The sequence below is a fragment of the Plecotus auritus genome (assembly GCF_963455305.1).
Source record: "Plecotus auritus genome assembly, chromosome: 2".
NCBI lineage: Eukaryota > Metazoa > Chordata > Mammalia > Chiroptera > Vespertilionidae > Plecotus > Plecotus auritus.
Genome location: NC_137771.1, coordinates 166,651,169 through 166,665,495, shown reverse-complemented (window position 1 = coordinate 166,665,495; position 14,327 = coordinate 166,651,169). Strand labels below are relative to the sequence as shown.

The 14,327-nt window shown below is 44.7% G+C and overlaps 1 protein-coding gene across 1 annotated transcript in view; it reads right to left on the bottom strand.

The window, feature by feature from the left end:
• Positions 1-14,327, bottom strand: part of ARHGAP31 (Rho GTPase activating protein 31) — a 111,630-nt gene that overhangs the window by 95,595 nt on the left and 1,708 nt on the right. The gene's annotated exons all lie outside the window — the stretch shown is intronic.

Here is a 14,327-nt window from a genome sequence, read left to right as displayed (position 1 = left end):
AGGACAGAGTAGAAGTGCGGCCAGTAGGCAGGTGGGAAGAAACGTTGCAAAATTTTTCACCTCAAATAAAACTTTAATGAAACGTTAAACATTGCTCTGGTTATCATCCACGAGACAGAGAGAAATGAAATCTCCTAAGGTTATAAAGAGGTGGAATGAATTCAGAAGCTCTGGGCTAGAGCTGCTTGGGGCACCTCATTTTTCCTCCACCTGGAAGAAGTTTATTGCTGGAATGGGGTCCAAATTTTTCTCAACAGCTTTAAATGTGGCTCAAGATTCTTCTTCCTTTATCAATCTGTTTAACTAGCACATTTGTCTTCATCACTCTTTTTTTTTCCCCTGGAAGGTTTAAAATGGTCACTTAATAAGCCATGTGTTCCTAGTCCGGGCAAGCAGGTGGCTCACGCTTCACCTTTGTTCTCTTGTTCTTCTTTTGAGAATCCTGATCCTGCCATACTGTTTTATACATCAACACCTTTGCTTATATATTATTCCCTCTGTCTGGAATATCTTCTCTTCAGGCAGAGACGACTCAGATTCCATTCATCTTAGAAGATCCAGCGCCTCTGAGTCAGATGAATGTCATCCACTTCCTGTCATTATTTGTGTGAGAATCCTTTGAGGATGTGTTCCTCTCCTGCATGGGGTAGTGAACCCCCACAGGGACAGCCGGTGCCTGTCCACTCCTGTGTCTCAATACCTGGGACATGGTAAGTGCTTAGTAAGTGCTGATGTCCATCTCTTTCTGTCCTCCCATAATCACCATCCTATGCCCTTCATTCTTACTGTTATTATCCACTAAGCCAACCATGCACTGTGGGGAAAACAGATTGTGTATGATGAGTAATGGTGCCCCATGCCCTTTTTTTCTGGAATCTGTGAATATTGCTTTAAAAGCTAAAGAGGCCCTAGCCCGTTTGGCTCACTGGATAGAGCGTTGGCCTGGGGACTGAAGGGTTCCAGGTTCGATTCCGATCAAGGGCATGTATCTTGGTTGCGGGCACATACCCAGTAGGGGGGTGTGCAGGAGGCAGCTGATCGATGCTTCTCTCTCATCGATGTTTCTAACTCTCTCCTTCTCCCTTCCTCTCTGTAAGAAAATCAATAAAAATTAAAAAAAAAAAGCTAAAAAGATTTTTGCAGATGTGATCAAGCTAAGGATCTTAAGGTGAACAGATTACCTTGAATTACCTGATGTAATCACAGGGTCTTTATGAAAGAGAGGCAGGTGATCAGAAAGAAGGCCAGGTGAGAAAGGAGCAGAGGGGAGCAAAGGTGGTGTGATGGGGGGATGTGAGCCAAGGAATGAGGGCAGCCTTTAGAAGCTGGGAAAGGCAAGGAGATGGATTCTCCCTGAGACCTTCCAGAGAGGAACTGGCCCTATAGACACCTAACACACAGACGAACAGAGAATGGTCCCAGTCTTCAAAGAGCTCATTTTCTGTCTACTGAAAAAAGGGGACAATTTAGGAAACTGTGACAGTGGTTAGAGGTGAGAGGTCATGAAGTCCTAAATTTTACCATCCTGACCACCTTCCTAAAAAAATCCATCTTCAAATGCAGCCCTGAGGAATGAACAGATTCAACCTGTGAGAAGTGCAGTGTGAATCCCTCCATCCATATGCTCTTATACAGCCTAAGACTGAGCCAGATCCACCTCATTCAATCAACTGTCAAAATGCAGCAGTGGAGCAAAGAAATAGGCATATGTGAAATGTCATATGGGCCAGCAAAAACCTAGGCCTTGCACTGTCCCATCAGTGATGGAAACAGGCTCATTTCCAGGTTAACTCTCCTGAAACACAGATGGAAACGACAAGTTTGGATGGCTGTCACTATGATCCTAGCCTTTTGCCATACCCTGATTTTGTTATTTTCAGTTTTGTCTTTAGGTTATTTTTTTTCTGATTATAAAAAAATATGTAAAATTTAGGAAGTTTGCCATAGTCCCACCCAGGAAATATTTATCAATAGACAAGAATCTTAAAACTAGCATTTTAGCAAAATAAATAAATGTGTATACATAAGAGAATTTTTTAAAAGAGAAGAAGCCCCTAGAGATATATGGGAACCTTGGAGTATTTGTTCTCAGCTCTCTCCACTTCCACATCTGTAGCATTACTCAGGAGCCACATTCTGAGTAATGAGGCTGAAAAAGGATAAGATTCCCAATCACTATGGAAAGAATAACCATAATTAACACTTAAGGAAGGTTTACTAAATTTCAGGCAGTGCACTAGTTCATTCAATCCTCATAATGACCCTGTTCAATAGGTATTATTATTAGCATCACAATCCCCACTTTATAAATGAGGAAACTGAGGCACAGAGAGGTTTGGTAGGTCATCCATGGTCACAAAGGTAGCATGTGGTAGAGATGGGACTTGAACCAAGGAAGACTATCAGCAGAAAAGCCACATGCACCCGACCAATGTGGCTCAGTGGTTGAGTGTTCCCTATGAACCAGGAAGTCATGATTTGATTCCCAGTCAGGGCACAGGCTAGGGTTGTATACTTGATCTCCAGTGTGCAAGAGGCAGTCGATCAATGATTCTCTCGCATCATTAATGTTTCTATCTCTCTCTCCCTCTCCCTTCCTCTCTGAAATCAATAAAAAAATATGTATTAAAAAAAGAAAAGAAAAGCCACATGCTAACCACCTTATTATACTGTTTCCCAGAGGAGAGAATATTTGATTTCACTAAACTGAACCTATTAAGGCAGAAAAGCAAACTAACAGACTTTATGAACATTTTTAAAAATAAGGGTTAGAACAAAGGGCTTTATGAAAATTCAACAGAAAACCAAGATGGCAGCATAGGTAAACACCTAAACTGCTGCCTCGCACAACAATATCAAAACTACAACTAAAAGACAAAGTGGACACCATCCAGAACCACAGGAAAGCTGGCTGAGTGGAAATTCTACAACTAGAAGAAAAGAGGAAAGCACATTGAGACTCAGAGGAGCTACAAAAGGCTGAGGTACGGAGACTCGCATGCGGAGAGGACGGGCGGCTGTGTGCACGGGCGGCTGAGTGCTCGGCTGGCTTTCTAAAGCAGGAGGGAAAAGGAAACTCCCGACTGCACTGAACTCCAGTCCCGGGCGAGACACTGGGAAACCAGACTCATTCGGGGGGAGTCGGGACTGTCAGGAAAAAGAAAGCACACTGAGACTCGGGAGCTGCGGAAGGCAGAGGTCTGCGTGCACAGAGAGGACTGACCGCTGAATGCACGGGAGGCTGAGTGCGCGGCTGGCTTTCTAAAGCGAGAGGGAGACAGAAGCTCCTGACTGCGTTGAACTCCAGTTCCGGGCAAGTTTCTGGGAACCCCGAGTCATTCGAGGAGAAACTGGACTGTCTGGCAGCGGGCGAAACTCTAGGGCAGCTTTCTCTCAGAGGTGCTTGCAGTGATTACCGAGGGACACTGAGACCCAGGGGCCTCATAGGGCAGGGCTGACGGGAAGCCAAGACTGTTGCTCCGCCCTGAAACTCCGCCCCATCCAAACTAAGCACAGCGGCTTTTGCAATTTTGCAAGTCTTGTCTCATAAGAGTGTCTCCAGCACAGAAGTTCTCCCAGTGTAGACACAGCTGATCCTCACAGCCAATTGGCCTGGAGGTCAATTCCTCCCAGTGATACCAACAACAAATAAGACTTAACTACAACAAGGCTGAGCACACAGTCCACAAAGGGGTGCACCAAGAGTGTCTACCTCAGGTAACTGGGGAGGCTGAGCCACTGTGCCCTAGAGGACACCTACCACACAAAACTACTCTACCAACTCAGGGAAGCTGCGAAAATGCGGAGACAAAGAAAGAGATCACAAATGAAAGAAATAGAGGAAAACAAACGACTGGATATAGAGTTCAAAACCACGGTTATAAGGTTTTTCAAGAATTTCCTAGAAAAGGCCAATAAATTTAACGAGACCCTCGAGGATATGAAAAAGGACCAACTAGAAATTAAACATACACTGACTGAAATAAAAAATATTATACAGAGACCTAACAGCAGACTAGAGGACTGCAAGAATCAAGTCAAAGAGTTGAAATACAAAGAAACAAAAAACACCCAGCCGGAAAAGCAAAAAGAAAAAAGAATCCAAAAATTTGAAGGTAGTGTAAGGAGCCTCTGGGACAACCTCAAGCATACCAACATCCGAATTATGGGGGTGCCAGAAGAAGAGAGAGAGCAAGATACTGAAAACCTATTTGAAGAAATAATGACTGAAAACTTCCCCCAACTGGTGAAAGAAATAGACTTACAAGTCCAGGAAGCGCAGAGAACCCCAAACAAAAGGAATCCAAAGAGGACCACACCAAGACACATCATAATTAAAATGCCAAGAGCAAAAGACAAAGAGAGAATATTAAAAGCAGCAAGAGAAAAACAGTTAGTTACCTACAAGGGAGCACCCATAGGACTGTCAGCTGATTTCTCAACAGAAACTATGCAGGCCAAAAGGGAGTGGCAAGAAATATTCAAAGTGATGAATAGCAAGAACCTACAACCAAGATTACTCTACCAAGCAAAGCTATCATTCAGAGTTGAAAGTCAGATAAAGAGCTTCACAGATAAGAAAAAGCTAAAGGAGTTCATCACCACCAAACCAATATTATATGAAATGCTGAAAGGTATTCTTTAAGAAGAGAAAGAAGAAGAAAAAGGTAAAGATAAAAATTATGAACAACTAATACATGTCTATCAACAAGTGAATCTAAAAATCAAGTGAATTAAAAATCTGATGAACAGAATAAACTGGTGAATATAATGGAATCAGGGGCATAGTAAGGGAGTGGACCGACAATTCTCGGGGGGAAAGGGGTGTGGGGGTTGCGGGAAGAGACTGGACAAAAATCGTACACCTATGGATGAGGACAGTGGGGGGGAGGTAAGGGCAGAAGGTGGGGTGGGAACTGGGTGGAAGGGAGCTATGGGGGGGGGGAAGAGGAACAATTGTAATAATCTGAACAATAAAGGTTTATTAAATTAAAAAAAAAAAGAAAATTCAACAAATTAAGATACCCCATTCCCATCAATAAAGATTTTTTCTTTCAATTGAAATAGTGAAAAAACATGTTCACTGTTGAAAATTTGGGCAATATATATAAGAAGTAGAGTGAAGAAAATAAAAATCATGTGGTCTCACTTGTTTCTTTCTATGGGCTAACTCAATATTGTTCAAAATAGGCCAAAGATCAGAATCACCTGATGCTCATCTTTAAAAAATCTAGATTCCTGGGCCCCACCTCAGACCTACCAAACCAGAATCTGGGAGGAACTGACCTCAGAATGTCGTCATGCAGTCGCACTTTGCAGCTTGCAGTCCTATCCACTATGGAACTCAGTCAGTGGAGTCTCACGCACATTCTCCACAGATGCAGGTACTACAGGGCCTATGCAAATGCCCATCTGAAGCTTCTATTTTGTTTCAAGGAGTCTAGAATGGAATTGAAGGAGTATGCCTCATACTCCTTATAGTGTACTAATACTGTACTAAATGTAACTAGAATTTTTAAAATTTTGAAATTAAATTAAAATTTAAAACTATGTTTTTAGTTGTTCTTATGCCCAATAAAGTATGAGTATCACTGCCCGAGGCTGAGAAAGGGAGGTCCACAATTCTTGGACCAGGATTTTAAAATTCATACTCTCCTGGACGCGAGCTCCTCCCCCATCCTTTCCTTTTGGAAATCAAATTGTCCTTAGGGACAGGAAAGAAAGAGGAACCGAGGAAATCATGTCCCATTTGAAAGTCGGGCTTGGGGTGAGGGAAACCAGATTTCTCCATGGGTATATTTACCTGACCTTCAGCTACAGGCTCTGTGCCCAGGGTCCAAACAGCTTTAATGCAGTCCCCGAGGGTGCTCAACAGGTTGTGTCCTCAGCACTGAGCCTGGTTCAGAGCCCTGAATCTAGATTTCCTTTTTCCAAAAGCAAAATGGCTCCTCTCTATTAACACCAGGCCAACAAAGGATTTTCCAAATATGGACCCAAAAGAGCATGTGCACTTTGAAGGCCACAGTGAAGCTTAAATAGCTAAAACTTATTAGAAAGAAAGCCAACAATTGACGCCAAAAGTATGAGTCCTTAAAGAACAGATCAGCAAGACAAAAGCCAGAAAGAGGAACAAAAATATGCATTGAAAGGGAGGGGCGAGCAGGGAGGTGTAGATTTATATGGAAGAGTTGACATCATTGTTTCCCAATAATACTCAGCATGCAGGAAACAGATGGGAAAGAAGTGGTGGAAGGGGCTACTTATGGCAACAGGGCATGCTCTCTGTTTAGAATCCCGCCATTTGGAAACTAAATGCTTTGCTTTGAAAAACTGAGGATGGATGGGAACTCCATTGCCAGAACTTTGATCAAAGTCTAACTAAATCCTACTGAACTTATCACCTTGGCAATGCGGTAAAGTAGAGCTGTGCGCATCAGACCCTGATTTACTACCAGCACAGCGCGGCTGTTTGGGTCCAAGGAGACAAAGCCCTAGAAGGGGAATTTAATGTCAAGCAGACATGGTTTGAGTCCTGCTTCTCCCATTTCCTGGGGGAGGGGGGGTGACATTAGGCAAGTTTCTTAACTCTCTGAGTTGGCCTACATGTATAAAATGGGGGACAAAACAGAACTCCCCTCTGACAGTGGGGAGAGGGCAAGGTTTTGCCTTTATGCCATACAACTAGATTGAATCAAGAAACATAATTGAGATCATCCGTTAACATCATTTTTTAAGGTTTTATCTTTTAATAGAATCCCTCATTCTCCTGCTCCTGGGCAGGGCATAGACATAGCGAAACCAATTGCCATGCTTATCATCAGCTGTTCTGCTTTCTCCTGAGGGTAGGTCCGCACGCCTGCCACTGAAGACAGCTTCTTTCACTCCAGCCGGGGTCCCCCTAACCAAGCCTGGCCACTATAAATAAGTCAAATCTCCACCCCTCCCCTCATCCCTGTGCAAGAGGGTGTGACCAATTACAGTGTCAGGCAAAACCATGTGGTTTCCTGTCTGCAGAAGCCAGCCACCCCATATCTGTCATTCCTCACAGCCAGATGATGTTTGTTTATCATTTTGTTGACTTTCCCCCCATACAAATGACCCACTCTGTCTGCTTATCCTCTTTCACCCGCTGCCTCACATGGTAACATCCCTGCTTGCACATCCTTCAGGGCCCTCATTGCATTCTTCCTCGTTCTTCTTTTAGTACTTTTTCCATCTTACGACCCTGAGCCCCCTAGACCGAGAACAACTTGAGAGCATCTTTGTAATTCCAACTGTGTCTAGCACATTAGAGTCCCATGAAATATTTGTCATATTGAATTGAAAGCCTATACAAGATGGTTTCTGAATAAAATATAAAAAAGAGGTAGGGAAAGAAATATGCAGAATTACACAAATTAACTCCACTGGCTTTCATAAAGGCTATAGATTTATTTATAGTTTGCCAGAATCCTACTTTATATGTCAAACTGTTTATAACAGTAAGAGCTGGTATATGTTGCTTTTGGGCAGTGACATTCACCTCTTTCTTTAGGGGGTGTTGCAGAGGGGGTCTCCAAAGGCATTCTGGGCCACGGGTGTGGTTCTAGGGCCTGGTATGCATCAGCCAAGCTTGCATTAGAACAAAGAGTGCCTGAGACTCAATCCCAGAAACTCAGTTGGTTCTGGGGACCCGCCAAGAATGTGGCTCATACCAAGGAGTGATTGGTGAGGCACTAGAAAAAGGCAGTGTTTCTGGGGCACCCTGTGCAGAGTCGAGTTCAGTTTCTATCAGGGAGTAGCTATGAGCCTTTGAGGGGAACCTTAAATAATCTTAGATTCCTGATATTTCAGCATATCGGCAATGTCTCCTGGCCAGAGCTTCCTAGAAGGGATTTGACACCAGTTTCCTGAGTAGGAAACAGGGTCAATCAATCAGCTGCTGTGTGCTGGCCATGGGGCTCACCCTGAGAGGCACAGTGAGCCATCAGATCTGGGTGAGCTGCTGAATGCCACCTGCCTTCAGCAGAGCTCACCAGTGGCTTGCACACACAAAGCCATTTAGAAAGCAAAATAACAGGTAGAATGAAGACCAACTTGGGTGTCTCTGACTCTAAAGCAGCAGGTGTTCCAAGAGGGAAAGAGGATTGTGGCTGCAGTGCGCAGGGAGGAGCCTGGGAGGGACAGGTGGGGGAGGTAGGACTTGAAAGCTGGTAGGTTGAGAATGTGTGTGTGTGTGAAAAGCACCTCACAGATGGTAAAATGCTATCTAAATGTGAATTGTCACTATTACTCTTAATGACTTAGGCTGGTGGAAGAACAAAGCAAAGGGAAAAAAGCTATTTTTTGCAGGTGTTTTTTTCTCTCTCTAACATAACTATAGAGTAAATGCCAAATTATGAAATATGCTATTCTGGGAGATTGTGCTCATGCCTAAGACCATGGCCTTGGGAGTCAGACAGATGTGGATTTAAATTTTGCCTTCCCTATCGCTATAATCTTGGCCAGGGATTTAACCTCTTCCAGCTGAGTTTTCTCCTCTGTAAAATGGTGATAAATAGCCCGATTTTACAATGTTCAAAATACTACGTTTGTGTATAAAGTGGCGCATAGTAAGCAATTACTGCAGACAGTAACTCTCACAAAAGTAATAAGCAGGTCTGATTTGGGACTCAGCCTTCAGTTTTGGGTCTTCTTACTTCTCCTCCCTTGAGCCATCCAGCAGCCTAAAGTTCTTATCTTTCTCTATTAAAAGTTGCTGTTAGAAAAAACACCTAGGACCAGTATCTATTCTCCTCTGAACTGCAGTCAGAGTGTTTGCCCCTGGGGTCTTTTATTTTAAGCATCAGCTAAAATTGCATCCTGGGGGAAGATTAGAGAGACACCCAGTGCTATGTAGACTCCTGGAATCCTATCAGGCTGTGGTCCCACCTCTCTTAAGGCCTGAGACCAGCCCTCTGAGGGAGGAAAACCAAGACCAATAAAACTCAAGTGTGGCATTTGTGTTGGGGCTGGGAGAGAAATAGCTCAGAAAATTGGGTGGGCCATGCACCCATTAGCAAAAAGAAAATTAATTTGAAGGGTGGGAATAAGTGGGAAATTGCCACATTGGCTTAAATACATGGGGAGCAATGAGTGAAAAATAAAACAAAGAAAAACACACACACACACCCAAAACACAAAAAACAAGTAGTTCCATGTTTCCAGGCCTCAGGGTCCATGTGAAGAAACCATGCAGAGGGAAGTGGAGTCCTGTACCCAGAGGCCAGGCTGATAGGCAGCTCAGCTGGATGGATCTGTACTGGAGGGAGTGAGCACCAGGTAGCCCGAACCAGAGGGTTTATCACTACCTTGTTCCCAAAATAGTTAGCTACAATCTCTAATGCAAAAGGAGTGGGGGGCTCTTTTTGTCCCCAGAGTAAGTCCTGGATCTTTCAGCCCCGCCCCTTCTTTCCACCCACTGCTACAAAATCCCAGGAGACTTGCTGCAGTGAGGTGATTGCCTGGGACAAACAGTTCTCAGCCAGTACTTCAGAACTGCCTTGGTCAGTCAGCTCCTGAACCCAGAATGTGCTCTCCCCTGCTCCCTGCTCCCACAGAACAGGTTTCCAGACTAGCCCATAGATGTCCAATGGAATAGGGGGAAATAAAATGAATGCATGGAAACTACAGCTCTAGTGGCACTGGGGACCTTACCCACCACTTACAGCACCATCTTTGGGAAAATGTGCCCCTAGTTTTCAATGTTTCTCTCTGCCCCAGCATCAGGCCAGGCCCCCAGCTCCCTCCGGCCCCAGCAGAGAGTCTACTTGGCTCCAGGGCAGGTCTGGGGCCACAGGAGAGTGGGCTTCCTCAGCAGCCCCAAGGTCCTGAGGCTGGAAGGTGTTTGGGTAGCTGCCAGCGTTGGTGGGTGGGGTGGGGGGGCGGGGGAGGCTATGCCTGTGGTCAAGGGGCTCTTGGCAGAGGTCTGGAGAGTGAGCAAGAGGGAGGGATGTGGGTAGGCGGAAGTAGCTGTTTCTATTCTGTGTGGGTTGTTTGTCATATCCAGACTATACAGAGGACGTTACAGTTCGGCTTTAGTTTGCTCTGGGTTTAAAGTCTTAATCCCCCTCTTCTGGTTCTTCCTGTTTCACTCTGGGAGCCCAGATTTGGGGCTTCCCCTCTACACTCAAGCCCACAAGGTTGCTGTTCTGTCTTCACAAACTCCACCTCCAGGCCTTATCTTCTTTTTCAGTTCCCTGTGGGTCCAGGAGTGGCTGGGTATCTTTCTCAGATCTTTAGTTTCAGGTTGACATATTTCTCTTCCACTATTACACACTGGTGGTCTTCTACTCACAGTAGTCCTGGGAAAGCCCTGCATGAACCAGCCTCTCCATTCAGAGAGGCGGGCAATCAGCTTCCTCTTGGTTATGACCACATCATTTACTCATTTCTTTGGAGCCCTCATTCATTCAGTCATGGATGGTAAGTAGTTATGTTAGGGCAAGCCCAGGGTGTTAGGATAATAATAGCTACATTTGTAGCTTATTATATGCATGCCCTCTGCTAAGTGCTTTGCCCATATGAACTCATTTATCTTCACATTAGACCTCCTATCCCCATTTCAGAAATGGGGAAACTGAGGCCCAGAGGGTGTAACTAACTTGCTCCCAGGTCACTCAGCTGGGGACAGGCAACGTTGGGATTCTATCACAGGCGGTGAGGTTCTGGAACTCCGGATGGGAGCACCCAGTGGGGACACCTGACTTGGGAGGATCAGGGAAGTTTTCCAAAAGCAGCTGAGACTCAAGGATGAAGAGTTAGCCAGGGAAGATGTGATAATGATGTGCCAGGCAAGATTCTAGGAGGGAAACAACGAAGCCAAAGAGACTACCCAGCCCTGGTTCTGCATTTGTTAAATCTTATCTTGAACAGAAAAAATATTTACCTTCCTTGCTAAGACTTTGCTCCTGTTTATCTTTGGGTATCTCGTCTATTCAATGTGGATAAAAGCTTTTCGCATTCTTCTCCTTCATCATGACAGCCAATTTCAAAGCTTAATTGGTTTCTGCAAGTTTGTTCCCATCCCTTAGACCAGTGGTCGGCAAACTGCGGCTCGCGAGTTTGACTAATGAGTTTGCCGACCACTGCCTTAGACTGTAGATGGGAGTCTGGAGTACACGATTCTTCCTCTCCCACAGGACCTAGCACAGTGCCTTAATATATAGTTGTTAAGTAAATGAATAAAAAAAGCGAGAGAACAATTTAGCCTTGGAAAATAGAACAGTACATCTAAAAGTACCCATTACCTTATCCTTGTTCTCTGAAATAATGGGGCTATCTTACTCTCATCGAATGTAAAATTATACTTATAATGGGCATTTATGTAATTATGAACCTTTTGTCATCCCTCAAATCAAATATATATATATTTTCTTTTCTCTCTTTTTCAATTTGATAACAACTAGAAAAACATCTTCAGGAATAAAAGGGCTCACAGTTCCTATCAAACATTCAGAGGGTGCATTTTGAGCGGTCTAAGTTACTTATCTAGGGGGAAATGGTCTGTAAACCCTTGCACTTGCTGTGGTTCTTAACTCTGCCCACATTTCAGAATACCTAGCTTTTAAAACCATACCCATGGCTGGGCACCAAGAGATTCTGATTTAATTGGTCTTAGAGGGGGCCTAGGCATTAACTTTTTTTTTTTTTAGGCTCTCCACATGATTCTACTCTGCCACCATCATGGTGAACCCTGGGTCAGAGCAATATCACTTTGTACCAGGGTCTAAGTAAAATGACACAGATTGTTTGCAAGCATGGAAGCAGAGCACTTTCCTGACAATCCTCTCTCAGCACTGAGGGAGGACCCAGCACACAGGGGTCAGAGGGGAGAGGTAGGAAATGCTTGCGGACAGACGGAGGGACGCACTCTGCCTCACAGGACTTCACCCACAGCCCCCCAACCACAGGCGACAAAATGATGTGGTTTTCATTGCATAGCTGCAAGCAAGGGCCTTCGTATTCAGTGGTCAAAAAGAAGAAAGAGAAAACGACTATTTTCAGCTTTAGCGGTGAGGAAGGGATGATCTTCTCCCTCTATTCCAGACAGGAAGAGAAAGTTATCTGGTTCCCAGGGGAGAGCTGGGGGTTGGGGCAGCAGCCACTGTGCTGGAGGGGAAGCAAGAGAGGCTCCTCCCAAGTTGGCCAGGAGCAACTTCATGCCATTCTTGGGTGTTCTCACCAGGCAGGAGAAAAGTGGTTAAATACGCAAAAGGGGGACATTGTCCTTCACATCAGGCCTGTGAGCAGCTAGGGACAATCAACAGGGTCTGAACTTGACATCTGTGTGAATGCCCACAGAAACCGTATACACAATTTGAACGTGTGTGTTTTTCTAAGGAAAAGGGTTCCTGTTTTTCATCAGCTTCCTAAAGATTAAGGATGACAACTGGCCCTGAGCAACTTCCGCTGTAAGCTGAACACCTATTTGTCACCCACACACTCTGCCCTGTCAGATTTGTGCAACTGAAGGTAACAAGGCTGAGCCACAGCAAGTTACGGAAGTAGATGACATTCATCCTCTGTGCTCAGACTCAGGAGTATTGCTTCCCCATGTTCAGATGGCCTGAGCACAGCTAATTGTCACCAGATTTGTCCTCCACCCCAATTCGGGGCTTTCCCTCCCTGTGTAAGCACAGGGACTCCCTTGGTTTCCCTACATCTCTGTTCTGTCCTTCTGCTTTATACTCCTAGACCCGAATCCATTGTTCTCTGTTTCTATCCAGGCCCATCATTGGTTAAGTAACCATGATGCCAGTTTTCGGAGGTCCTCCCCAGCCTTCCGGCTCCTAGTTAGCACAGTGACTTGGCACCCTCAGGATTCTGGGCTGAACGTCTAAGGTCATGGACAGTGTCAGTTCAAAGCTGAACTCTACTTAGGTAGGTCAGTCAGCTTTTCCTCCCTGGAGGCAGAGTCCAGGCCTTGGACTTCATTGTCTGTTAGGCAATACATGTTTCAGAAAACCCATAAGGAAGATACACTGTTTTAGAGAAAACATTAGCACTGACTTTGATTCTACACTATAACAAAAATAAGAGATAACTACCTAATTAGTGGGAAAAGAGAAATCCTAATTACTTTCATTTATATACGCAATTTTTTTAAAAACATTTATATAAGCAATTTATTATGTGTGCCCAATTCCCAGGTGGCACAATAATGGTGTGTGGATCATTAAGTAGGTCAGTTTCCTTTCATTTCAAAGCTGAACTCTACTCAGGTATATCAGTCGGTCTTAAAAGTTTGCTGATCCCATGGCCTGGCTGTCTGTTTTCAATTTGGAGGTATGGGGGACCCTTAGAGGAAACTGTTGGCCTAGACATGGAAGCCAGGGCAAGGAGATGTGCCTGACAGGCCAGGACCCTCTGCATCCATCATGATTAACTGTGTGACTTTAGGTAAGCCAGTTTACCTATCTGGGCTTCTTCCCCTCCTTCCTAGAGCAGGGAACACTGGGGATTGGTTTTCAATTTTTTTTTTTCTTTAAGCAGTAACCCCGTCCTTTCCCCCCAAATGAAACATATATGGGACTCCAAGATATAAAGCAAGTGAAAGAAAAGCTGCCGAAGGGTGCTTCTGAGGTATCTTCACAGAACCCTGGGGCTCCTGGAGGCAGGACTGCCAAGCACCCCATGCAGTTCTCACAGCTTTGGAGGGAGGGCCCCAAATAACACCACGTCATGGAAGATGGCATCTCAGGAGCATTGATAGAGTACCTGGATAGTGACCAGAAGGCCCCTTCAAAAGCGGGTGGAGGGAACATTCATTCTGAATTTCTGAGGGTACTGTACTGGGGCTCTCACACCTTCAAAAAACCCTCAGTCCCAGCCATGTGATTTCAAATGTACCTCTCCAGATTGTTGGAAAGGATGAAACGCATGGACTCAGTTATGCCTCGCTTTCAACCTATGGTGTCCCAGCTCTAAAATACTGAGCCATTTGTCCTAATGACATAGCAGGCTCTGAACTCAAGATACCGCAGGAATATCACACCACTGCAAATTACTAGGTGCTGCTCAGTCTCTAAAAAACCAGAATTGAAACAAAAGCCTCGCACTGTTTTTGATCTGCACATTTGATATGAGCTAATCACATCATTTTTTGAGATAATTTTCCTGGAGGCAGAATTCCGCACAGTTAAGCAGCCCTTCAGTTGCCCTTTTGTTGTATCTATGTATAAGCACACGGCCCATAGAGTGGACGGTTTCCTCTCTCCCTGAAGTTTCTGAAGACAAGGCCTTTTTATTACGGGTAAATGCAGGGTCAGTCAACCTTACAAAAAGGAGTCATTTAATGCTCAATTTCC